This window comes from Martes martes, assembly GCF_963455335.1.
Source record: "Martes martes genome assembly, chromosome: 6".
In the NCBI taxonomy this organism is placed as follows: Eukaryota; Metazoa; Chordata; class Mammalia; order Carnivora; family Mustelidae; genus Martes; species Martes martes.
The window spans coordinates 136,102,773-136,128,112 of NC_137893.1; the positions used below are offsets into that span (position 1 = coordinate 136,102,773).

The window sequence follows — 25,340 nt, forward strand, 5'->3', positions numbered from 1 at the left end:
TAATGCAAAATCTTCGACCCACCCTTACACCTGAGGGATCCAAGTCTGCATTTTAACAAGATGTCCTGATGACTGATCGACTCACGTGCACATTAAAGTATGAGAAGCGACAATGTTGAAAACATTGGAAGTTCTTCTTCCCAAGTGTGTCTCCCTCAGTCACAAACTTTCAGGGCCCGGGAGGAAGACACCACAGAGAGTTTAAAGACTGAGTAAGACTTGCACAGTTTTTTAAAAGCTAAAACCCATCCTGGGAAACGCCTGGGGAACACACACGTTCATTCTCAATAGTCCGTTTCAAAGCAGCTGAGGCGTGGTCTTCTCAGGTTGGTTGTCGTCTGTGACAAAGTCACAAGAATGCCTTTAACAGGTTGGGTTTTTGCAAAGTCCAGAGGGATGTAGATTTCTAATACTCCCAGCCTCTCCTAAATCAGAAAAGTATAAACAGCAGGAAGGATTTAAGTATTTTGAACTTGCCAAATTCCACAGTAAAGCAGATCTCCTCCCATGCCTTGCTGGAAAGGGGAGATCGGAATGGGACAAAGCTGGAAGTTGTGGATGATTCCACTGCTTAGAAAAGGCAGCTTTGGGGTGCCTGGGTGGCTCCGTTGCTTAAGAACCTGCCTTTGGCCGAGGTCATGATCCCAAGGTCCTGGGATCGAGTCCCACATCGGGCTCCCTGCTCAGCAAAGACTCTGCTTCTCCCTCTTCCTCTTCTGCTCTCCCCACTCAGACTCATTTTCTCTCTCTCTCAAATAAATAAGTAAAATATTTAAAAAGGAAAGGAAAGGAAGGCAACCTTGCCAAGATTTCTGATGCACACCCTCATGGCAAGATCACAATAAAAAATTACCAGGAGAAAATTTTCAGGTGTCAGTTGCAACTGCGGAGTGACAGGCAAGGAATTAGAAGTTTCTTATGTAAAAGCGTTTCCAACTTTGAAGCTGGTGAGGGAATATTGACTTATATCCTTATTTCTCCCAAGTGTGATGTCATCCCATGTGTCCCGTTGACACGGACAAGGATTTCTTGTTAAATAATCCCTCTGCCAACATCGGGGAATAGCCTTGCCCTTTGATCTAAACAGATAGGATCTCGAGAGTTACCCTGCTTACACACATCTCCAGTTAGGCTGCTCAAAATCAGATTTCTGAAGGTAGAACGAGGAGAAGAAAAGTACACACAAAAGTAGAATGAGTGAGCTCAGAAAAAGGAGAGAGAGCAAATTCTAGAATGTGCCTTCTATGAATAGACACTGTCAATGTTTGGTGTATGCAAAGCACTCTACACCATTCACAGATTTTATTTAATCTGTAGATTTTGCCAATCATGTTCATATTTATAGCCGTATGCAACTCTTTGTAACTCAAAATCTAAAACAAAGGCCAAAAACTCTACCCTGGAGAATCTGAATTCTGTCGCTCTTCCTTCTTTCTACACACACACACACACACACACACACACACACGTACACACACAAGCCACGGCCATGAAACTCTCCTGTGCCCACACATTGACATCGTGTCACACCTCTGCCTGCACAATGATCCCAGCCCCCAAGACTGAAAGCAAGCCTCACTCCCACATTGGATTCTCCCTTGTCACCCGAAAAGATGTTAAGCTGGGCTTCAGGGTTGGAAATGCTCAGGGGAGAAAATGAAAGCTTCCAGATTGAAACAAAACTCCGAAGGGACCAGATTCACAGCAATGCACCCATCAGAGGAGACACACACACACACTCATGCCTTCCTCTGTCTCCTATGCCTTCAAAAGATCCGGTTCTCTGTTTTTATTGGACTTTGAATCCAGCGCCCCAAGACTAAAAGTCTGACGATGTTTCCAGTCCGCTCCGCATTTGAGCTGGCTTGGGGCAACCCCAGTAAATTGTGGGTCGGTTTCTGCTGTAAAGATCAGCCAATCTGAGCTGAGTCTTCTTCTCAGCAGGAGCAAGTTCAGTGCAGGCAGGACCCGGTCCTAAAGATTGGAGATATTTTGTCTCTTTAGAAGTTTGGGGAACACAGAGTGGGAAAATACTTTAAAATAAGGGATCAGCCCTGTGAAATGGAAGGGAGTGTTTGGCTCACCACCCCCTGTGCAAATGTGTTTTCAAAACCAATTACCATGCAGCGATCAGGCAGTCTATCTGTTGGGGGACCAGACCGTGGACACCGGCAAGCTGGGCGTGGCTTCCCTGCACACACCAAGCCACATCCTTGGGAATGAGGGGACAGTTTTCGCTAGAAGACTCCTGATGGAAGAGAGGATTTCTTTTTAAAAGGACATCTTTTATTTTCCATCTGTTTCTCCTCACAGTACAGTGTGGGGTCAAATCAGGTCTTGCAACATTCTACAGGGTAATTTGGCACTTTCCTTCTATAAGCTTGAACGTAGAGACAGAAAAGGGCTCGTTGTTACTACCTGGTTCACCACAAAGGACAGGACTGAAGGGAACACCACCACCCACCACCTGACTCTACGTAAGAACCCGTTATAAATAGACAGGGGGTGAAAGGCTTTTGAAGGAAAAAGAAAGGACATCCCCCCTCCCCAAAGAAAAGGGTGTTAATTAAATTTGTTTTCCAAAGTGCAAATCCTTATATCTGCTCAAAGCAAATGAGGCATTAATGCCTCAAAGGCCATTGTGTCCATTGCACAGAACTCCCTAAATGGAGTGCACAGCCACTGTGTCTTTTGAAATGGTGAGGTTTGGCCCCTCAAATTCAAGCTACTGGGACATGGTATGAGGTTACTGTGGCCTCACGGTCACAAACAACTTGAAACTTTTATAAGAGTCCCAGAAAGAAGGAGGAAGAAGCAAAACACAAAAACAAAGAAACTTTTTTTTCCCTAGCTACTAAAAAAATAAAAACTGCCCCTGCTCCTGGCCTTCCTCCACAGCTCACATTGGCCAGCCTGAGAGGGGTGAGCTCCCTGAATTGAGAGGTAATCAAGCAGGTGGTGTGCAGGCTGGCGTGGAGCTCGAGCCATCAAAGGAGCCATGCAAATTCTATCACCACCATCTCGTGCTCCCTGTGTGATCCCCAGATGCCCATCTCCCCTCCACCCTCCTCCCCTGCAAAACTCCTGGGTATCAGAAGCAACACCAGCCATAAGCCCAGTCCAATTTTTTTGTTTCCAAATATAGTGCCGAAGAGAAGTGGAAAATGAAATCATTTACAACAAATGGCCCTCGGGAGGGACTAACTAATTCTATGCTATGCTTTGTACCATCAGGTAAAGGGGTAGGGAAATGGATGTAAAAGAGAAGTAGGGATTTGCTTAAATGGATAGGTAAGCTTTCCAGATGGTGTCAAGGCAAATACCTTGACAATTAAAAAGTTCAATGTTGACAATCAAAATGATATGAAAATTTTAAATCCATATGACATTTGATCCTAATCAGATATAACACCAATTATTGAGTTAATATAATTAAAAAGCTTCATTTAGGAAATGTGTAAGCATAAGTATGATTTGGAGGGGGATGGGGAAGGGGTGACCAACTAAAGGCCAGGACATTTGTGTAGAACAATAGAGCTTTTGAGCTGGGTTTCTTAGAAAGTCTTTCTACCTCCCTCTCCATTCAGTACATGGGAAACTCACCCTCCCCAAGGGGTGGTGACCCCTCCCACCGAAGGGTGTTCCAGAAGGTCCAAGGTTTCCCAAAGCTGAACCTGACTGAACAGAGGCAGCCATTAGCAGAACCTTGCAGGCTACCCATGCAAAATGGGCTGAATGTCCATGTCCCCCAAAATTCAGCTGTTGAAGCCCTAAGCCCTGGTCTGGAGATGGGGGCTCTGGGAGGTGATTAGCCTGAGATTAGTTAATGAGAGTAAGAGCCCCATGATGGGATTAGTGGTTTCACAGGAAGACCACAGTCTCTCTCTCTCTCTCTCTCTCCCTCTCAATCCCTTCCACCACCAAGGAAAGACCATGTGAGGACATGGCTAATGGCATCCATCTACAAACCAAGAAGAAAGTTCCTCACCAGGACCCAGATCTGCTGGCCCATTGGCCTTGGACTTCCAGCCTCCAGACCCGTGAAAAGCAAATCTCTCTGGTTTAAGCACATCAGTCTGCGGTCCTTTGTTGTGGCAGCCTGAGCAGCCGAAGTCACATCCCACTCTGTCCCTCCCCCAACAGCCAGCTAGCCTGTCCGGGAGGTCACCTTCCTCTGCTGCTAAAAATAATCCTGCCTTAACCTGGAGGACCGATATTCACTTCCTTCCTTCTAAACACCATGGCAGTAAGCTTCTGACTTCTGGGAGGGAAATACTCAAGCAAAAATTGTGTGTGTGTGTGTGTGTGTGTGTTTGTGTGTATACATTGTGCACAGAACACCCTCTTTTTCAAAGACCAACTAGAAAAACACAACAGCCACCGGCAGGTTTTCAAGAACATCATTCCAGAGAGAGGTGTGCTCTGTGCTTCTTTCCAACTGTGCTTGGCCTCCCCGTGTGCTCTCTCTATCATGTGCGCTGTGTCTTGTTCTTCCAAACACCCCTTGAAGAGGGTGAGAAGGTCATCCTGATTCACATCGGTAAAAACAAGGGGGCATTTGGTTGAGCTTGTCTCCATCAGTGATATATTTTCAAAACTTCCTAGCAACCACAAGCCGTTGGTATTGGAGTGAAATGTTTCCGGAACACAGAGACACAAAAAGTACACCAAGTCTGAGCAGAGCCAGACACACAAGGCTCTTGTACTTGACATCGCAGTTACTTTCGTGGACGTTAGTGTGGCGAATTGGCAGGGCTAACAGCAGAAGGACACAGCAGAACCTGAGATGGTATTTTCACATTCCGTCTCCCTCTATCTGCCCTGAATTATGGCCCATCCGCACACAGCCTAGAGAGTTTAGCTCTAGAAAACACCAAGTGATAAGCCTCGCTTTCCCCCAAGCCTTCCCAAAGGTTTAAAAGCATCATGAAGGATGCTATTACGATTAAACCAACAGCGGTCATCTCCCACTGGCTGCAGTAGAATGTACAAGAAAAAGGAAGTGGGGTGGCAGAGGAGGAGGTTCAAAGAAAATTCTGGAGACGAGTTAAGGCCTGAGGAATGTGAGGTGGGCGTTAGGCCCCTGCTCTCCACCAGAAGAGAGGAGAAGGCTTTCTGGGCAGATGAGGAGCCTGCGGGTGCGGGGATTAAAAATAACCCCAAATAGACTTGGGCCATCCCATATTTCAGGAATGTGCCCAGGAGGGGCAAGGGAGGAGACGGAGCTCCACAAACGGGTAAATGTCTCCTGTGTTTTTCCAGATGGCCGTACCCCTGCGTAGGAGGGCCCCCAGGCAAGGTCCTGCTGCCCGGACAGGCCTGAAGAGTGTCTGACCCAGATGTTTATCAGGGCTGATCAGCTGGGTGGGGAGAGCTCAAAGTAGGGCAAGGAACTCCAGGACATGGGTGAAGTCCTGTTTGTCTCGTACCCATAGGATCACGCCAGCCCTTCATAAGCCTACAGCTCTTGGGTACTCCCACTCCCCCTTCTCTATGGCTCAGCCCACCACCCCCATCATGGGTGTTCTCCACATCATGCCCTGCCTCTCTGTGCCCTCCCATGATATCCCCCCTGCCTAGTTCCCTCTACCTGCTGCCTCTACTGAAGACCCCTATGAAGGGCTCGGACTTTCCGCTCTGTCCTCCAAGCTCAGAATGCAGAAGTGGTCTTGTTTCTGCCTCCTGGGTAACCCTGGCGGGATCTTGGGGAATGAGCTCTCACCACCGCTCCTGCCCGGAGGGGCTTTGTCTCTGCTGCCCTGCAGCCCCAGTGACTCCACCCACTGACCCACAGAGAGCCTAGGGTCTGCACGTCCCCTTCTAGACCCTGCTCTTTTGCTTCGCACAGGTGACTCGGGTGGTGGTCACCAGCCTCCAGATGTTTCTTGACTTGTTGGTCTTTATCACACAACTCTTACAGAAGTCTGAGGAATCCCTTACTGGTGGGTCCGTCTACACCTGCCTTCAACCTTAGATGTGGGACCGCGATGGATATAATCGCACTTGACAGCTCTGAGCACAACACCATCTTTGGTCTATAGATGGGGCCTTCTCTTGTCTTTCTGGCTTTGGTTTTATCAATGCCCTCTGACTGCGTTACTCCATTGACTCTGCCCATGGGCCATTATTCTGATGCGGTCTACAGCTGTCTTCTTCTGTGCATTCTCTTGCACAGTATTTACAGCTCGTTGGTGTGTATATATTTTTAAGTTGCACAAGTGGTTGGTGTTTCACATTTTATTCTGTTTCTTACTTTTTCCCACCACCACTCCTTTTTAAAAAAGAATCCATCCCGCTTTTACATTTAGTGCATTGCTTTGAATTATTGCACAACATGTACACAGATGACCTCCATCTACCTGTCCTACCGGTAATTCTGCTGATGGTCAGGAGTCTCTAAGTCTCTACCAACACAATAGTAAGGCAACATCCAAATACAAATATCCTCATAGATTTTCCTGTCTGGGTCAGGGTAAAACTTTCTCTGGGATACATACCTCACTATGAAATATCTGAGTTACGGTTCACACAAATCCTTCAAGTACCCCAGCAATGCCAGGTTACTCATAAAAACACCAACCTGGTGGTTAGGCTCAGTCAGCAGGGCATGAGGGAGTTCTAGAAAATCCATTTGCCACCACCAGTTGACGTCCCTGAGTTTTCTAACGTTTTCCAGCCTAACGTGGGGTTGAGCGAAATCTGTGTTCAGATCTGCGTTTCTCTGGTTGTTAGTACAGATGAACATGTCTTTACACATTCATTGTCTTTTAGGTTTTCTCCTTCCTACAATGTCTGTTTTTTATCTTTTGTTCATTTTTCCATTGGAGTTGATTTGCAGGCCTCCTTTGCAAATTCTGCATATTACTCCTTTGTCCGTTCCAGATGCAAACATCATCTCCCACTTGAGATCGTATCTATCTTTGAGGTTTCTATTGTGTTCCATTTGGTCACTAGGTCTGTTTCTGAATACTATTTGTGTGACCACGATTTGGTTGTATGTTTTAATATCTGAATAGATACATGCCCTCTTTAACTTTCGTGTTTCTTTTGTAATATTCACTTAGCTATTTGTAAATCTTTTTTTTTATATAAATGTATTGAGTTCCTGGGAAAAAAGTCCAACTGGAATTTGGACTGAGAGTGCATGGAGATTATAAATTAATTTGGGAAGAATTGCAATCTTCATAATATTAAATTCTTCATCCAAGAACATGATATTTATTGATATTATTTTCTTTGTCTTTTATTAGAGTTTTCAAGCTTTTCCCCATGGAGGTCTGAGGCAATCTTGGTTAAATCAATTCCTAAAAAGTATTTTTTTTTGTTCCTATTGGAACAGCATCATATTTTTTATTATATTTTCTGGACAATATAGTATAGTAGGAACTGAAGTTATAACAGTCTGACTTAACTATTCCTCCCCACTAAGAAGGGAAGGATATCTTCCTGAGCTGAGCCTCTTAAGGAAAATGCCCCATCTGGAAGCTTCTTCTCTCCTATTTTTCTCTGTCTCTCCAACACCTCACTTCTTTTCCAGAGTCTTCTTGTTCAAATCTCCCAACACAGAGCATTTACTTGTAACCCAAAGAGGGATTCCACCATTTTTCTTTCTTGTTTCTTGCCAATTCCCAACGTCAGCTGGTATGATTAGAAGCTGGGGACATGAGTGGGGCAGGGAATGAGCTCCGGTTCCGTGAATGAGAACAAAAGTGGGCGCCCAATTCCAGTGTAATACCTTAATCTTCTACCAAGAAGCACTCCGGCTAACTCCCAGCTGGTTTCCTCAGGAATTGTAGAGAACACCTTGCCAAGCCAAGCATTAATTTTCCTTGAAGACATTACAATATTATTTCACATGAAGAAAGGACATTGCTATCGTGACTTTGACCTTGTCCCTTTCTAAATAATGAACTTTGGCATGGTGGTATGGTGGAGTCTTTTCTTCTTTCCTGGGCTGGCATATATTCCAACAGATATCACAGCAGCTATAAATGCCTCCTTCCCATCACCCTCAATGGGTGGCACCAGCTCTGATGAAATTTTCTGGTTTGTTTTGTCTTATTTTGATATCAAAGAGTTCTTTAGTCAATGGAGTGAGTGCTAAGGGACAGGGAGAATCCCTCTCCTGGCCCCAGTAGTAACATTATGGAAACCATGGGATCCCAAACGTCCTTTCTCTCTGCTGTTTCAGGAACAACCTGGAAAACACTACCTGTCTTATAGACGAACTTCTACAGGCTGACAGGTATGAATGGTGAGAATATAAAACACTCCAGGGCCCGAGATGTCAAAATAAGGTTTTGTTGCAAGGGAATTTGATTGTTCACAGTTTTACCAAATTCCTAGGTATTTATGTGTAACTAGGGACCACCCTGAACCTGGAGAACATTTTGCTTGCAGGAGACATGAGCTCCATTCAATGGCATAGCTGTCTCGTGCTCCCATGCCTTCAGTCAGGTGTTTCTCCCTGTTCCCCCTTTTGTCACCAGCCTTCCATACACAAACCGCCCCTGCTTTGAGAACCACTGAATTGGAGACACCACTTCAAAATTGTAAAGTTTACAGTGAAATTCAGAAGAGTTTATAAAACCCCCTCCTTCAGGGCCCTATCACATGCCCCTGTTTTCACAAAAGTATTCACCACTTCCTCTCCTAAGTCCCTGGGTACTGCTCCAGGCCCAACACACCCACCACGCTCACTGAGGCAAAAATGAGAACCACGAGGAAAGGCAACTTTCTTCTCCTTCCTCCCTTTCTTGTCCCAAACTGGGGCTGAACACAGCTCTCACTATTCATGATACTTATTTGCTTCTTAATTATCCTCAGCCTCACATTGTCCCTTAAATCTGTTCACACTTCACCTCTGCACTTGGGCTCCAAAGCCGGACATCGAGATCCACGTGGAGGACCTGTCAGTGGTAGACTTCTGGTCTCTCCTGACACACGGCTCCAGCCTCGGGAGATCTTCATACCCATTGCACTAACAGGCCAGCTCTGTTCCAACTTCCATGCAGTTCTAGGCCATGATGGCAGTCCCACCCACAACTCCAGCCTGGGTCCTTAATCCTCATGGAGAAGCCAGAGGCACGTTGACATGTGAATTTGAAGTCCATGGGTCTGTACATTCCCTGTGTCCCGTGGGTCTTGCCTTTTCCCTTTGAAGAGCGGATTCCTGTTTCACATTTTACCGTCGCCTAAGAATTTACTCCCATCCAAGTACAAGGCAGGCAACATTCTCTCGCCTCCCTAATGTGTGCCTGAGGACTAGATATCGTAGCCCCGAGGATTTTTAAGCCCCCGATGAACAGACCACTGGGCATTCACAACGGAGAGGCGCAATTGTTGGGTTTCAGCAGCCTGCGAGAAGCAGAGGTCATGATGGGCAGGCTGGAGAGAGTACCCGCCATTAATTGGTAGATTGAATTGTTAACATTCCCTCAGTGTTCCCCAGCACAGGGCTCTTGACTGGACGGCCGGAGAAAATAGGTGGGTGTAGAGGAGGGGGCAGCATCGGGTGGAGTAAAGGAGAAAAATCTCTCGTTAAAACCCCAATCAAGACATTTAGGACCTTTTCTCCCCCACAAGGCATTTGCTTCGAGCCCACAATGTTATACTTTTTGAACACTATCATAACAGAGACAAATCATTTGCTTTCGTTGGGGGATTTGGGGGTGGGTTGTGTGTCTTGAAAAGCTCACATACACTGATTCCTTGAGGGATCATATGTTCACACTGTAGTGTCTCTGACAAATGCATTTCTAAGCACAGGCACATGTATGTACACAGATCATGGATTACAACAATACTTTCCAACCTCTGTCCTTTTATTTCTTTCTTAATTTCCTTCCTTTCTTCCTCCTTCCCTCCTTTTATCCTTTCTTTTGTAATTTCCTTTCTTCCTTCCTTCCTTCCTCCCTCCCTCCTTCCCCCTTCCTTCCTTCTTTTCTCTTTCTTTCTTTCTCTTTCTTTCTTTCTTTTTTTTTCTTTTTTTCTTTCTTTCTGTTGGCATAAAAACTATTGGCTATTTCTCAAAAGCAGGCCTTAGGTTAGTGCCCCAAAAAGCCTCTTCTTACACAAGGATTGCCATGAGAGCAGATGCCTGTTAGGTTCTATGGGCAGTCCTCCTTTCCAGAACCACCCTTCACCCTCCTGCCTTGGTCACAGGGAACTCTCAGGGGCCATGCCTGCTCAACGTGGTCCTTCAACCCCAGCCAAGTGGACCGGAACCAGACTAGGCACCAGATCCATTCCAGGCCAGTGAGAATCACACATTCCAGACCCCAGGACTTTAGAATACAAATTAAGGAATGGACATCAGGGTATGGCTGTGTTTTCTGCTTTGTGAACTAAGACAATGATAATGTCATCTTACTAAAAAAAGAAAGAAAATACTACAAAGGTACAACAAGAAAGGGAAAAGTGAGATGCGGGGGAGATCACACCTAGGTGCCCAGCGGTCCACAGAGGAGTGTCCTGGTCCCCCAGGGCCCACTTGTCTAGCCAACTTCTGCATCCGTGGAGGGAGAGCCCTTCCACGGGCATGCAGGGGCCAGGGAAGAAAGGTCAGGCTAGAAAACCCCACTGAGGATCCTAACAAGGGGAAGCATTCAATGCCTCCCATGTTAGGTCCCCCTCTTCTAGCAGGGAACGTCCGGCAACAAAGCTTATCATCAAACACATCTTACTCAAGGTCGAAGTATCAGCGTACCATTGTCATGATGAAATTTGACCCACATCAAAATAGCTACCCAGAAATTCCACGTGTTCTATACTTATCTGCTCACATTACTGACAAACCCACAAATATAAAGCCTGGGAGGAAAGGCTAACTCTGTGTATTCACATACCCAAGACATCTCTACACATTGATATTTACACCGATGAGAGAATCTGAGTGACGCTGAAAGAACCGCCTGGTCCCAAATGTCCCCCGTCCTTTCTGGGTGCTCGTAGCTCCCTGTAAATTCCACTATTACAATCATTCCTCTATATTCCTATGAACCCTCCATTTGGAGAACTTTCTGCTTGAGATGTGACTATCACATGGAAGATACCCTACAGTAAACTACACAACAGCATGAATTTAGTCATCAGATTCATTAGTTGATAGTTTGTAAAAGCTTGAGGATCTAGGCTATCCTATGGTAATCTTTAATGGGTGAAAAAGCAGATTTTCTTTATGTCGGAGAAAATTAGAGTCTCCACTATATGTCTGAGACTCTGCCAGTGACAATATAATGAAACATGACCCTGCTCCTTTCTCAAGAATTTCTGTATGATAATACCTCTTAATATATACCAAGGAATTTGGATATTTTTGTACTACATACGCCCCTGGAATGTTTACTAACTCTAACAGGCCACCCACCAGCCAAGGGAAAATCTGCCGAGCCAAGGGTCACCACTGAGAGGGTTACTTCTAAATTCTCAAAATGAGTATAGACAGGGGCCAGCCCACGGGAAAACCAATGTGGCTCTTTCAGCTTCTCCAAGTCCTAGGCCCCATGCTCGGAGGTCCCATGCAAGTACCTTTTCAAGAGCTTTTGTTTGTCTTTTCTCTTGTTTTGGATATTTACAGGTTATCCCAGATATGCATGACTTCTCGTTTACCATACTCATAGCCCTATTTTCAAAATGGACTGATAATTCAGTAGTTTTATAGTTAACTACCCAGAGACTTCTCTTCATCAAGGCTCAACTGATTAACCCATTCAGGCATGCTGAGGTCCCCATATGTGTGATACTGTCTGTGGCTATATCCCAAAATAGAGCAAAATCTGCCCTCAGGTGAAAATTTACGTACTTTTGCTCATAATCAAAGGATCATGTAAGGCCATTCAAAGCCAATCTCTGTAATACATTTTAGAGAAAGAATGAAAAAATACATATTTTTTTTTTAGAAAAAAAATTTTTTAAAAGGACACCATGGACAAAGTTAAGGGACAACATATTGGAAGAAGATCTTTGCAATGTCAAACTGACAAGGAACTACAATCTAGCATATACATAAGGAACTTCTGCCAAGCTACAAGGTCCAGGCGGCCATTCCGGAGAGAATCTGGTAGTACTCAGCCAACGGAAGGGCTATGACCCAGCATTCCTGCCCCTGAGTCCTAGGAGATATATGCCAGGAATTCTTAAGGATTAGCCTATCAGTCAACAAGGGGACATGGTTGGGGATCTTCACCTCAGCATTGTGGCAATAGGGAGTTGGAGATAGTCTGGGTGCTCCTCCCTGTTGGAACAAATGGGTAACACAGGGGAGCCACACACAGCCACACACATGCCTGAAAACATGCAGTGCAGAAAAAGTAAGAAGCAGAACGAGGTCTCTAATATGCCATTTACGTAACTTAAAACACATGTTCCCCAAACCGAAATACATGTTTTGCAAGAACACAAGCAAATAAACCAATACGCACAAACACATTAAACTGGTTGCCTTCAGAGAGGACAAAGATGAGGATGGGGAAGGGAAAAAATGGAAAACGTTCCATCTATCCAGAGAAGAGCCTTGAAGGGATCTGTCACTGTAGCACGCCGCAAACCAGTCTTCTACACTTCTGGGTGTAAAAACAAGCAAAAATGGGCCAGGAGAAGCCATCCGGTCCTCCGGTCCTTGAGGAGAGGAGGCAAAGGGCTCCTTTCTGAATCCCCATCAACACCTAGTGCCATGTCCTGTCTTTGGACCACGTCTAGTATTTGTACAACAGATACGTGACTGGGGGATCTATCCACAAATGGCTCCATAAAAGGAAAAACACCATCCCATGGAGGATGGCCAGGAGCCACGGAACTGCCCTATAAATAAATAATTACTGATGCTCTTTTATATGCCAAACACCATGCTAGACCCTGGGAATGAAATGAGTGAAGAAGGAGACAGTCCACGTCCCCATGGAGTTCTGCTGAGAGAGAACTCAACGAGTCAAGCGGCAATTACAACAGACTGTGTTGATGGCTATGACGCAGGTCAGAGCACGGGGGGCCCTGGGGACACCACACAGGGGCTCCTAGCCCCACTGCGGAAGTTCAGGAAGAGCATCCCAGGAGAGACCGATGCTTGTACTGAGTCCCAAAATGTAAGTAATAGTTACATCAGCAGGAATGGGGGGGGGGTGGGGAGGGAGGGCACCTAAGAAGCAGGAGAAATCATATATGCAGTGGGGCCCCGGGGTCAGAACTTTACCATATTAACTCTGATCCCTACTTCAGAAGGGCTGTCTTCCTAGCCTGAAGATATAACAGACCAGTTACTTTCATAGGTGGAGCCGCTTGGCATGTATAAGCGTTCTGGAGGCATCTTTATCAAACAAAGAACTGATCCCTGTGTAAGAGGAGAAAAGAAAAAAAAAGCCTTCAGTTCTTTTTTCAGAGCCAGCACATGTGCACATGCAAGTCGATCTTGCCTCGAGCAGGCCAACAGGAGCCGAGCACTTATCACTGTCCTGTGCAATCATTTCCATTCGACTTAAGAGGGATAAAGAATTTCGAACGGAAATTCTTTGCACCTGCCAAGCGACTTCACCTTTCCGACGTTTTTCTTCCATCCCATAATTAGGATTCTTCATTTGTATATGGGCGAGGATGCTCACAGCTGACACACGTCACACGTCTCACTCTGGAGATGTCCTTCAGACATCTGAAGGGGCTCTGGGTTTGCACTGGCCTGATGAGCTGAAGCGTGGAGTCCGACAAAATGCCGGTGCTAGAAACTTCCTCCAGGGGGTCTCAAACCTTGAACCTGCAGCAGCACCCCTGGAGGGTTTCTGGAAACCACGGGGCTGGCAGGGCTGCTCCCACGGGTCTGACTCAACCCCAGCCTCCGCTGGGGTTGCAGAATTTGCATCTCTAACAAGTTCCCAGATGGTGCTGATGCTCCTGTTCTGGGGACCCCACTTTGAGACCCACTGAACTCCTCTAATTCTGCTGATGGAGAAACTGAAAGTCAGTGAACGGGTCAAGAAAACCTACAAGTCTCCCATGTGTCTCCTTCATGCTCACTCAACTATGACCTTAACGATGCTTACCATACCATAGGGGGCAGGACAGGGTGTGGAGGGCTCCCCACCAAGCAATTCTCTGGGACACCACTTAGTGTCGCACAATGTAACTCAATTCTGACACCATCTTCCTGGACCTCAGTCCCTCCAGAGCGCTCCTCTCCAGCCCATTTCAAACATGGGTCTCAAGTCCCGGTTGCCCCCTGGGCCACACATTGGAGGTTCCCACAACCCCCTCTTTGGGTTTGATTAATTGGCTAGAGCCGCTCACAGAACCCAGGAAAAGAGTTTACTTCCTGTTTATCAACTGATTATAAGACAATATGATTTAAAAAAAAAAAACAAAATAAAAAAATACTTGGATAGAAGAGATATGCAGGAGAAGGAATGTGGGGAAGGGTCCAGGGTTTTCACGCTCTTTCTGGACACGGCCCTCCCAGCATGCCCACGGTTCACCCACCCAGCAGCTCTCTGAACCCCACGTTTTGGGGATTTTTATGTAGTCTTCATCGCATAGGCTTGATCAATCATGAATTCCATCACCAGCTCCCCTCCCGTTTCTGCAGAATGGGGGTGCAGCTGAACATTCCAAGCTTTTAATCATGGCTTGCTCTTTCTGGAGACCAGCCCCCAACCCGACTGGGGAGTCCTTGGGGAGCCCACCCAGAGTCACCTAAGGAGAACAAAAGACAATGCTATCACCAAGGAAATTCCAAGAGATTTAGGAACTCTGTGTCAGGAACAGGGGTCAAAGACCAATATTAGAACAAAAGATGCTCCCTGTGCTCTTATGTAGATATTAGCTCAAAAGATGCTCCTAAGTGCACTTAGGAAATTACAGGGGTTTGGGGAGCTCTGTGCCAGGAACCCGGGACAGATCCCAATATATATTTTATCTATTACCTCACAGCAAGTGACTTATGTAAAATTATACAAATTCCTGGTAATCCAACCCAGGTTTTAGGGGCATATAGTGAACAGGAAAGAAATAAGAGTTACGCGGAGATTCTTGAACCAAGGTCCTCACAATGAGTGGCTTCCTAAATAAACAGGAGACATCTGCTCCGGTTCTTACAACCTTCTCCCTCTCCCTCTCATCCAAGCCTGAGAAACACCACCAAGGATGGGGGCTCGGGCGTCGCACCAGCAACAAAGGAGGCGGAGGCAGGCGCTGAGGATCGAACAAAGTCCTAGAGGTTCTTGCAAGGCAGAGGCAGGTACCACCCTGTGCTGTGTTTCCACTCACCCTGCACCGTGCTCAAGCCAGAGGTCCGAACTGTGGGAGCGAGTGAGCCCTCTGCCAGAGCCTCCTTAACCCATGCCCCGCAACACTTGCAAAAAATATGGCCTGCAGATGAACTCCAGAGAGCCTGCTCCGCCTGTTGGCCCTCGGTACCTCTGCAGGGATAGCTGCTTGGGGGAAACCACCTGCGGCCTGCGGCCCAAAGGAACCGCGGCCCACCGCCCTCTCCCATTGGAACCCGCCATTGCGCAGGTTGCACTCTGGGAGAATGATGGCGGCCGCCGCCATCTTGGGACCTTCCCTGTTGGGGTAAGGAGGGAAACAAAATCCGGACTGTTTACCAAAGAGGGCTTAATGGGTTTAATGACAAAGAGCAGGAAGTCTGTGCTTTCGCTCTTGTCAGCACCATGGGGAAGACGCTGGCTGGTCATCCTTGTTTTGTTGTCTACACCCCCACCTTCTTTTCAGGAGGAATGTGATGGGAGAGGAGAAGTAAGCCATCAGCTGGGGCCCTGGTCGTTGGTGATGTCAGTTATTGAGCCGGAGATGCATTGTTTAGGCATTAAGAGTTCAGAGGTCAAGTCTCTCTGACTATTTATTACACCTAGGGCCCAGAACACTCAAGACATCTGCAGTTACTGAGAGTTCATTACAGAATTCTTGCCAGTGGCCCTCCTAACGATCTATGATTACAAAGATGGAAATGCCCTGATTTGCAAGAAGCATGAGTTTGAATTCCACCAAAAAAAAAATAATAGTTCCGCCCTTCGGTTGAGTGAGATGTTGCGAGAAAATTACCCCAGAGCTGCTCAACAACCCGGTGTGGCTGTAGAGCTACAAGTTCTAAGCTTGCTTCTGTTTCATATTCACAGCAACATGGAGAGGTCATTTGTCTCTGGAGACTCGTGGTCACAATGTGACTTATGACGAGGGTAAGATACTCATTTCAATGACCCTGAGCTTTAGCGGAGTCACTGGTAGCGGAGCAAGACACATAACAATAAATATTTCATTTTATCGTATATCAGATATTTGGGGAAATATTCATAGACTACTATTTGAACCAATTATCAACCGATTTTTTGAAACCTGATTGCTGGTGGATAATCATGGCCCTCTGGCCTGGAGCCCGAGCTAGAGGTCATCTGACCCCACTGCTTAAAAGGCCAAAGGAATCAGACCTACAAAGGTCTTACTTAAAAAGATGTCGGAAGCTCAGGCTTCCAAGGCTGGGTCCCACAGGACAAATTCTCTCTACTTTGCCTTTATGCCTGAGCTGAATAGCCTGATTCCGAATTTTGCAAAGCAGGGGCTCTCAGAGGCTATAAAGAGAGTTGAAACCTCTCCCCCAGATGAAGTCCATTCTTGTGGTTTGCCTCCCTTCCCTGCCCTCCCCCCACCCGCAACAACAGGCACGCAGACAGGACCCTGATGTGGTTTTAGCTTCCCAAGGGTCATCACCTAACATTTTGACTTGTGTCAAAATGCCACTTATAAAACCCTTTACACGTTTGTTTTTAAATTGTGGGAATGGCTGATTTACTTCCAAAGAATGTTTGGAGATCTTCCGAGCTGTGCCAGGATCCATAATTATCAACAATTGCTAAGGCAGCTTAACCCTTATGTAAAATATTGTGCATACAAATGGGTTTATTTTGAACCCGTTCACACTATTAAATTTGAGTCTGGTACAGGGTTTATCCCCAGGCAGTGCTCAATGACAGCACCGTAGCAAACACCTTGGCTATATGTCTTCCTATGTGGTTGGCTCGTTTTATATCTTTGCATGTTTAAATAGGCAATGGGAGTGCTAATTAAAATGCAATCATGCAGATAAATTAGACCATGTTTCTAAAAGGTAAAATGAAAACCCTTTTGAGTTCAAAATCTTTGTGATATTCAAGGCAAAAGCACAGTGTGATACTGAGTCCAGAGAAAATCTTTCATGATTATGGCATGTTGAAAACCAAAATTCGTTTCGTTTTGTTTTTAGATATACGGAACAGGCAACAAATTAATTATGGGTAATTTCTTATGGGGAGTCAAGACTCAGGGTTTCTCGCGAAATGTTCAAGTTGTAGGTCACTCGGAATAATCTGTACAGTCCATGTTCTGCCTGTAGAATGGAAAGTATAACGCGTATTTCAAAGCCTACGTCGGTCTAGGCATCAAGGTGACCTCAAAACCTATGGTCGAGTCTCACTCATTGGGTTCTTCATTCTACCTCTTGCTTAATCTGTTCACAAGTGAACCTGCCTGCCAGCAACCAAAGACAAAACAATACACTGACGTTCCATAAAATATTTTCTCTCTCTGAGTTTCAGTTTCTTCCCCCTGCAAAATGAGCTCCGGTAAGGCACTGTGGACTGCTTTTGATATTATAAACTGTTCCAAAACAACAACAACAACAAGGACAACAATAGTAGGTGTGCATATCCCTGCCCCCCTGCACAATTGTGCACACGCAGCCTCTAACCTTCTGATCTATATCTGTGGGCCTCCAGTTAACACCTCTAGCGCGTGACCCGGCAATCCCACTTCAGGCTATATATGCAAAGAAAATGAGAACTCTGCATCCCTACAACAATGAGATGGCATATGTCTTTATCTAGGACTTTGTCCTAGGCTCTAACCTGTTCCCTTTTGCTCAAACTGTGTACTACGAATTAATCTTTGCAAAACAAAGCCCCTCAAAATCATATAAAAATTCATCTCTGCTTCAGCATGAGAATATTCTGCTGCGTACACCATTTACAAGCCAGGAAATAACTAGAAACCATTTAAGTAATACAACCAGTTTGGTCTAATTGAAAGCGTTCGATAGTCTAGGAGTTCTTGTTTGCCCGCCCGCCCCTTTTAGAAAGCGTGCACTTTATTTCAAGGTTACGGTTTCTCCCACAGATTCCCACCACCTTCTAGTTTCCAGTCCCAGGCTCAGAAGTGTTCTGAGCCTGCACGGGTGCCAGGACAAGATCCCGCTTGGATGTTTGCTTCTCGCCCTTCAGCTTTTGATCTGGAGCCTCTCTAAGTGCTAAAGCTATCAGCCTGAACTACCCTCTCCCCAAGTCTGTTCTCAGACATTTCCCCAGAAATGTGCCAGAAAACAATGTGTCCATGGACAAAAGAATCTGGGAAATTCTGCACCTTGGATACTCCCAAAGCATTTTGTCCTATTAAAGGCACTGAGAAGTCTTTCATAAACAAATCCATTTAATTCTGTTTTCCCAAAGTTTGAAAAACTTATGTGATTTGGGGCACCTGGGCTGCTCAGTCGGTTAAGCATCTGACTTCAGCTCAGGTCATGATCTCGGGGTCCTGGGATCAAGGCCCACTCCGGCTCTGGGTTCAGCAGGGAGTCTGCTTCTGCCTCTGTCCCACACCCCCTGCCCTTGCTCGTGCACTTGCGTGTGCTCTCTCAATCTCTCTCTCAAAATAAATAAAATCTTTCAAAAATAAAAATAAAAACGTATGTGATGTTAGAATCATTTTGTTCCTATGGTATTACTATTATAATGAGCACATTTGGAGAAAACCAAAGATCTGGTTTCCACCCCATCCTCAGCCAGTGGACTCTCAATGAGCTTCACTGATGTTCTGTTTACCGGGTTCATTACTCATCCCTTTCATCTAAACATCATTTTGTCCATAGACCTCTTAGGTCTTTTGCAATTTTGCTTGGTGGTGTTGTCAAGCCACCCAGGTCCATCCTCCTCCACTAGCACTTCATACCCACCCTCCCTTTTGGAACTCATAATGCACATTTTTTATGAAAAGATGGTCACCAGGGCTCCTGGGTAGCTCAGTCTGTTAAGGGCCTACCTTCAGCTCAGGTCATGATCTCAGGGTCCTGGGATCGAGCCCCACCCAAGTTGGGCTCCCTGCTCACTGGGGAATCTGCTTCTCCCTCTCCCTCTGCCCCTTCGCCTGCTTGTGCTTATGCATGGTCTCACTCTCTCAAATAAATAAAGTCTTACAAAAAAAAAAAAAAAAGAGAGATAGTCACCGCCCTGCCCAGGAGACAGGCCCCATTGTTTCTCCCTCAGATGTGTTTCCCGTCTTAGCAATTTGGAGCCAAGAGAGCTCTAGATATCACTCAATCATGTTCTAACCTTACAAAGAAGAGAACAGACCTGAGGTGTTACCTGACTTGACAGAAATGAGACCAGAGCCCACACTTCCTGATTCTGGGTCCGGTGGCCCCAGGAAGGAACTCAAACTAACCAGAGGCACACAAGATTGATACAGACCGGAGAATAAATTTACTGATTTGCAAGGAGGAGTGAGACGTGTCTGACCAGACCAGTTATCTAGAGACAGACCTGCCCAACAATGAAATTACAGTTGGATGCTTTCCTGATGAGGATGCGCCCAGGGGGTGGACGAGCAATTGGGTTTTCTTAAGGAATTAATGCTCTGGAGAGCATATGGGATGGGTAGTTACGAAGGGGATCCTGAGTCTGATTTTCTCACTAGAAGACGGTGATGTCATTGGGCTCTCATTGCATCACGGACTACCTGGCAGATGAGACAGTTACCTTCCCATCCCTTCCAGCTCTACGTTTTCGGATTCTGTGATTCTAGGTTCTGTCCTTTAAATGACTCTGCCTTCGTGTCTTCAGCATCCCTTTTTACATGTCAACACACAAACCTGTAGCCCTTGGTGAGAGGTTCTTTCAACCCATCATCACCCAGGAGAGGGCACGGGTCTTCTTTGTCTTCACAAGGTCATTCATACACCTTCTTGGTATTCTCAAATAAAAGGCTCATTTAAAAAACAAATAAAAACAAATGCAATACAATAAAATACGCACAACAGACCAGGTTGATCGCAGCTGCTCCCTTGATCTCGAATAAATATTAACGTCCCCATCTCTTCCCGGAACCCCTGAATTAATGTAGTCGCCTCATACTCACCGATATCTATTCATTCGCTGTCACAGCAAGACCCCGGGCTCCCCGGGAAGCCACAGTCACAGGCTGAAGTCTAGACTTCTCCATCGGGGAGTCTCGGCAGCTTCCTGCAACACCAAATCACAGTGTCATTAGCCCCAGATTATGATGACAGGGTCTCCTAATTCAAGTCCGCGATAGTGCCTTTAAATCACAACCGCTACTAAACTGCTTCATTTATTTAAAGAATGTCCACTGCCCCCGGGGCCTCTGGGCACGGGTACAAAATGCTGCTACCAAGAAGTAGCCACAGCAGTTCTCCCTAATCAACTAGCTGCTCATTAGCACGCTCTTACCAGTAACGCTAAGTACATCAACAAGGATGAACTATAAGAAACATATGATTCTTGTTCACACTTACATAAAATAGTGACAGTGCTGTTAGTAATTAGTTACCAGATCCTCGATTGCTTTGTTCTTTGGCATTAGTAATATGCCACTTGAAGTTTTACACCAAATTAACATTACCCGCATTCAACTGTTTCCAAGCCCCTTGAAAATGTGTGATCCTTCCTCGTAAGCAAAGACACGCGCCTGACAGGGAGATGTGTACTTTGAATTGTTTGCTCGAAGCCTCGAGGGAAGAGCGTGCCGAGCGTGATCCATCGCGGTGCGGGAACATTCGGCTCCGACACTGTTAGCAATCGTCCACAATTACGAACGATGACTTCACCGTTTGAAGCTGACGCACCTGTCTGGGCAGTAAGTGGATTAACATGTGGCTGTGTCAAACCATCAGGCCCGGCAGATGGAGGGGAGCGAGAGCAAGCTCCGAAGGCCACCGAGGCTCTCACCCAACCGGGACTCTTTCTGGTTCCACGGTCGGCTCGTAGACAGAAACAGAATGCCAGATCCTTCCGGAGGTTTGCAATCGATGCTGCTAAATCCCTTAAATTCAGTTTCCATTTTTCTATTTGTGGGAAGATAACGATATCTGTTGATATCTAAATTCCTTAGGAAGATGAGTGCGGTGGTAAACACATAGATCACTGCCATTTTAAAGGAAAAATAAAATGCTTCTGAAATAAAGAGGATTAGTGTTAGACCAGGCAGGAATCCCAGAACCAGGCTCCAAATTCTGTTCCCCAGAAGTGGACATCTACTGTCTCCAGTTCCACTGGAATAACCATCACCACCTTTGTTTTATGAACGCCCCTATGGACAATATTTATATCATATCTAAGGATTTTGTTTTGTTTCGTTTTCCACGGACACTGTACATCAAATGTTTCCAACCGCCACTGTCGCTAGAAAACTGGATCTAAATCTTCTCGCTGGTTAACATTTCCAAATCCGTCTGAAACTCCCAGATCTCTGACTCCCCACTTCCAATTGAAATATGAATGTGTCAATTAGCTCTCTGGCTGAGGGAGAACACGCCGACTCCAGAAACTCCAGATTTGCCACAGGATTAAATACTGCATGTGCTGTTAAGTGCAGATCCTAGAATTAGACTGAATCTTTTTCTTTCCCGCATCCTACTTGAGGCAAATGCGGCGTCGTTCTCGTTCTCGTTGATGGGCTCACGGTGCTGTCCTTCACATACGGAAGTTCTGATTCATCAGCAGAAACACGTGCTTCTGAGGGTTTTAACCGGGAAAGAGAGACTCCATTGTTATCAGCCCTCACTCCGCCAAATTCCTCTTGCAACCATAGGAAGGATGAGTGGCTGGACTGAAGGGGCCCATCTGTGAAACTAGAAGAGATGTGGGGCTTTTTGCCTTAAGTAACATGAAAGAAATTTAAGTCCGTGATCTTTTGATTCTTAATATCACGGTCTCATAAACCGAATGAACCATCCCAGATATTATAAGAATGCGATTCAACATTTACGGGGAAATAGTACCTTCAGTATTTAGTTAAAGAATGTATTCTAGACTCTAATAAGTTTTTACTATGTTGGCAAACAGAAAAGAACCATAGGATTGGTAACAAATGTTTTGCTCCTGCAAGTAATTACTTCGCTTAAAACAAAATACTTTTTTTTTTCCTTCTACAATGTGAATTCTCCAATCCTTTTGGATAAAAGGCTTAGATGATCTGTTGTCTCTAGCCAGAATGACTGCATATGTTCCATCATATATCAGTTTCATCAGCCGCCATAGAATAGGCACATATGACAATAAATCATTTTGGGAACTTCCTGAATCCCAGCCAAGTTGTAGACAATAAAAGATCCTGCTTGTAAAGGCAGCTATAAAAGTTAATTTCATACAGGTTCCCCAGCACACATGCCACGGTTCAGTTCCAAACAGATGTGATCTTGGAACAGCAATGGAAAATGGCACGAAGCATTTTCGCTAACTTTCCGTATCCAGGAGATTCAAATATTTCGTGTTTTCTACAACCTTCCGTCATTAGCACATTGCAGCAGGTATGAGAAATGAGTTCTTCAAGCTTTTCTAAGGCCTAAGATAGCGTCGTTCCAGTCTAAAATATTCCTCCACATTGGAAAGATTATCCATCAAGCCAGACACACAGAGACTGAGAAAATCCTCACAGAGCAAAATAACAAAGACAAAAGCAGACATGTGGGGCTGCATTCTGAAAGAATCTCTTGAAACAGGAACTTTTCTTCATTTCCCTGTTTGCCTTTGCCTATAGATGCCCCAGCAGACAGCTACAGAGACAGCGATCTCCTCCACCCACTCCCTCATGGCACGGCCAAGAAAAGGGGATTTGGAGGAAGGAGAAGCTGAGGTTGAACTTGGGCCACACACACCAATTACACGAATTGATTTGAAATTTTTCTCTTTGTCCAAGATCGCACTTTGTCCTTGGTCGCCAAGGCCATTACAAACTCTTTCCCTGCCCCTGCCAAGGACCGCTGCGCGGCCACATTCATTCCTGAAACTCCCCCATGGTCCTAGGCTAACACCACGTTTCTCCCGATTTCCAACAATAGCTGATTGCCTGGGACGCTGCATGTTCATCTGAATTTTTGTAACATGAGTCGTTCTCTACATACTGGCAGAGGTCCGTGTTCACAGGTCTCTGGAATCAATTCGCAGCAAAAATGATCAGCCCTCGGGTTTATCTGTTGCTGGAATGGGGATTTTTCCAACTGTCGTAAAGACACCCTCTCGCCACAAAAGCCCCGCTGAGCCTGAGAGCACAGAGCGCAACTGAAGTCCGAGAAATTGTCGCACAACGAGATGCTGAGCGCTGAGAGAGGGCGCCATTAACGCATTAATCATACACCTGGAATTAATTAAAGCCAACCTAAGGATTAAGGTGCTCCAGGCCAACAGAAAGAAAAAAGTGGATTGATGATGTTATGTGGTAGATATTTATAGAAACACATCTTGGACCAGCAGACTTGCTTCAAAATTACAAGGGACATTTTCCATCTATTGGTTCATAATGAATATCGGGCCAACCTCAGAAATTTGTGAGGCGTTCTTCTTTTGAAGGCTTCAGGAAATAGGCTCAGTGACACTGGGCAGCCACTCCAAAACGGAGAAAGGAAAAAAAGGCCACAAGCCCAGGGTCATGGCCTTGAAAGGGAGCCCTGACTTCTTCCCAAGGGTATCATCTACACTGGATCCGGGATTGTGTTCCCAGGGGATTTGGTTCACACCGAAGACACGGGAAATGGAGTTCTATCGGCTCCACTGCTGACCAGCTGTGGCCTTGGCAAGTCCCTTTAAACACTTGGACCTCCCCTTCTTTAACAGTGAGGAGAATAAACTAGTGAATGAACCCAAAGGTCCCTTCCATATCCAGCCTTCTACGTAACGTAGGTCACGGTGGAGGTAGTCGACCCGAACTGTTGTTTATTGGCAAAAGGCACCAGGAAACGCGTTTTGTGAGCCTTGGGTTGAAGATACTCCCACTCCTGAGCTATGTTTTTATCACAAGTGCTTTGCATTTTCAAGAAATAGGTATAAATATGTCACAGCATGGGCGGGGTGACCTCAAAGCCAGAGGATATTTGCTTGTACCAGAGTGAAAGAGCAGGATCCAGGACAGGCAAGTCAGGGAGTAGAAAGGCAAGAAATAAGGTCAGGCTCACAAGCCCCTGGGCAGCTCTCGGGTGGTTTCACCCGAAACCTGAGGTAGTTCTCAGTTTAGTGGCTGGTTTTCTTGGAACTAAGAGCAAGTGGTTTTGCTTCACCAAGCAGGTCAGAAACCAAATACCCGCACTGTGACCAGCCTGATCTTTGTCTGAGCAACTAAGTCCATTGTGGTGTCTCTCTCCAGACTCCTGTGACCTCTACCTTTGACCACCTGGGCTAGTGCCCCAAGCAAGAATGAATCTCACATCCCCCAGTATCTTCCCCTTCCTCCCCCATTTTGCAGTTCAGAACACAGCAGGTCTTCACTAGCTGGTTATCAGGTGAATATTAAAGGTCCTGACTGTTTAAAAGGTAACCTATGGAGTTCGATAGAAGTAGGACAGATCTGACGTCCAAACTCTACTGTGAGAACGATCCCTTCATTTAGCAATCCCATGAAAACCATAGCCCCATTTTATAATAACTAGAACGTCTATAGCTCCTAGCAATTTCTCTCCGTCATTGTCTGCTGTCATTGGAACAGACCAATTTACAAGATAATAGAGAACACTTTGTTTTATTTTACTTAATGGGTCAGCTCGTTGGAAACAAACTGGGTATCCTATAAGGAAATAAGTAGTACTTTAGTGGCAGGAAGAGTTCTCATCTGGCTCCTGGGGCATAGCTTTCTACCTGACACGATAGGGATCACCAGTTTTCAGTCCATAGTACTTTCTAGAAGGCGTGGGCTGCAAAGGAGCTCTTCTTTATATATTCCAGTATTTGAAATATGTCTCTTTCAGCCCACGGAGGAGTATACGCCTCTGCAGTGTCTAAACCAAGACCAGGTGGTATTAAACAACCTCCACCCTTGAATGCCTCCGCAGAACCCCCAAAGAGCAGCCTTGCAGGGTAAGAATCCAGCAGTGGGCTTCCCACTGACAGAGAACTTCACACGAAGAAGAGATGAGCCATCTGTCTAGGCCACATTTGTCCAGGGATATATACTCATGGCTTTCAGACTGTCGTTGCTCTGTCTCCCCAGCTCTGGGTGACAGGCATAAGAAAAGTTCAAAGGAAGGGCCTTTTGTATTAGTTTTTGTATGATCACAGGTTTCTTCTCATCTTGGAATTATTCTGTAGATA

General features: G+C 45.8%; 1 long non-coding RNA gene across 1 annotated transcript in view; it reads right to left on the reverse strand.

Moving 5' to 3' along the window:
* Positions 1-25,340, reverse strand: part of LOC308344980 — a 65,435-nt gene that overhangs the window by 21,160 nt on the left and 18,935 nt on the right. The window contains exon 2 of the long non-coding RNA XR_013967028.1: positions 20,161-20,264. This is a non-coding gene — a long non-coding RNA (uncharacterized lncRNA). The remainder of the gene's footprint in view (positions 1-20,160; positions 20,265-25,340) is intronic.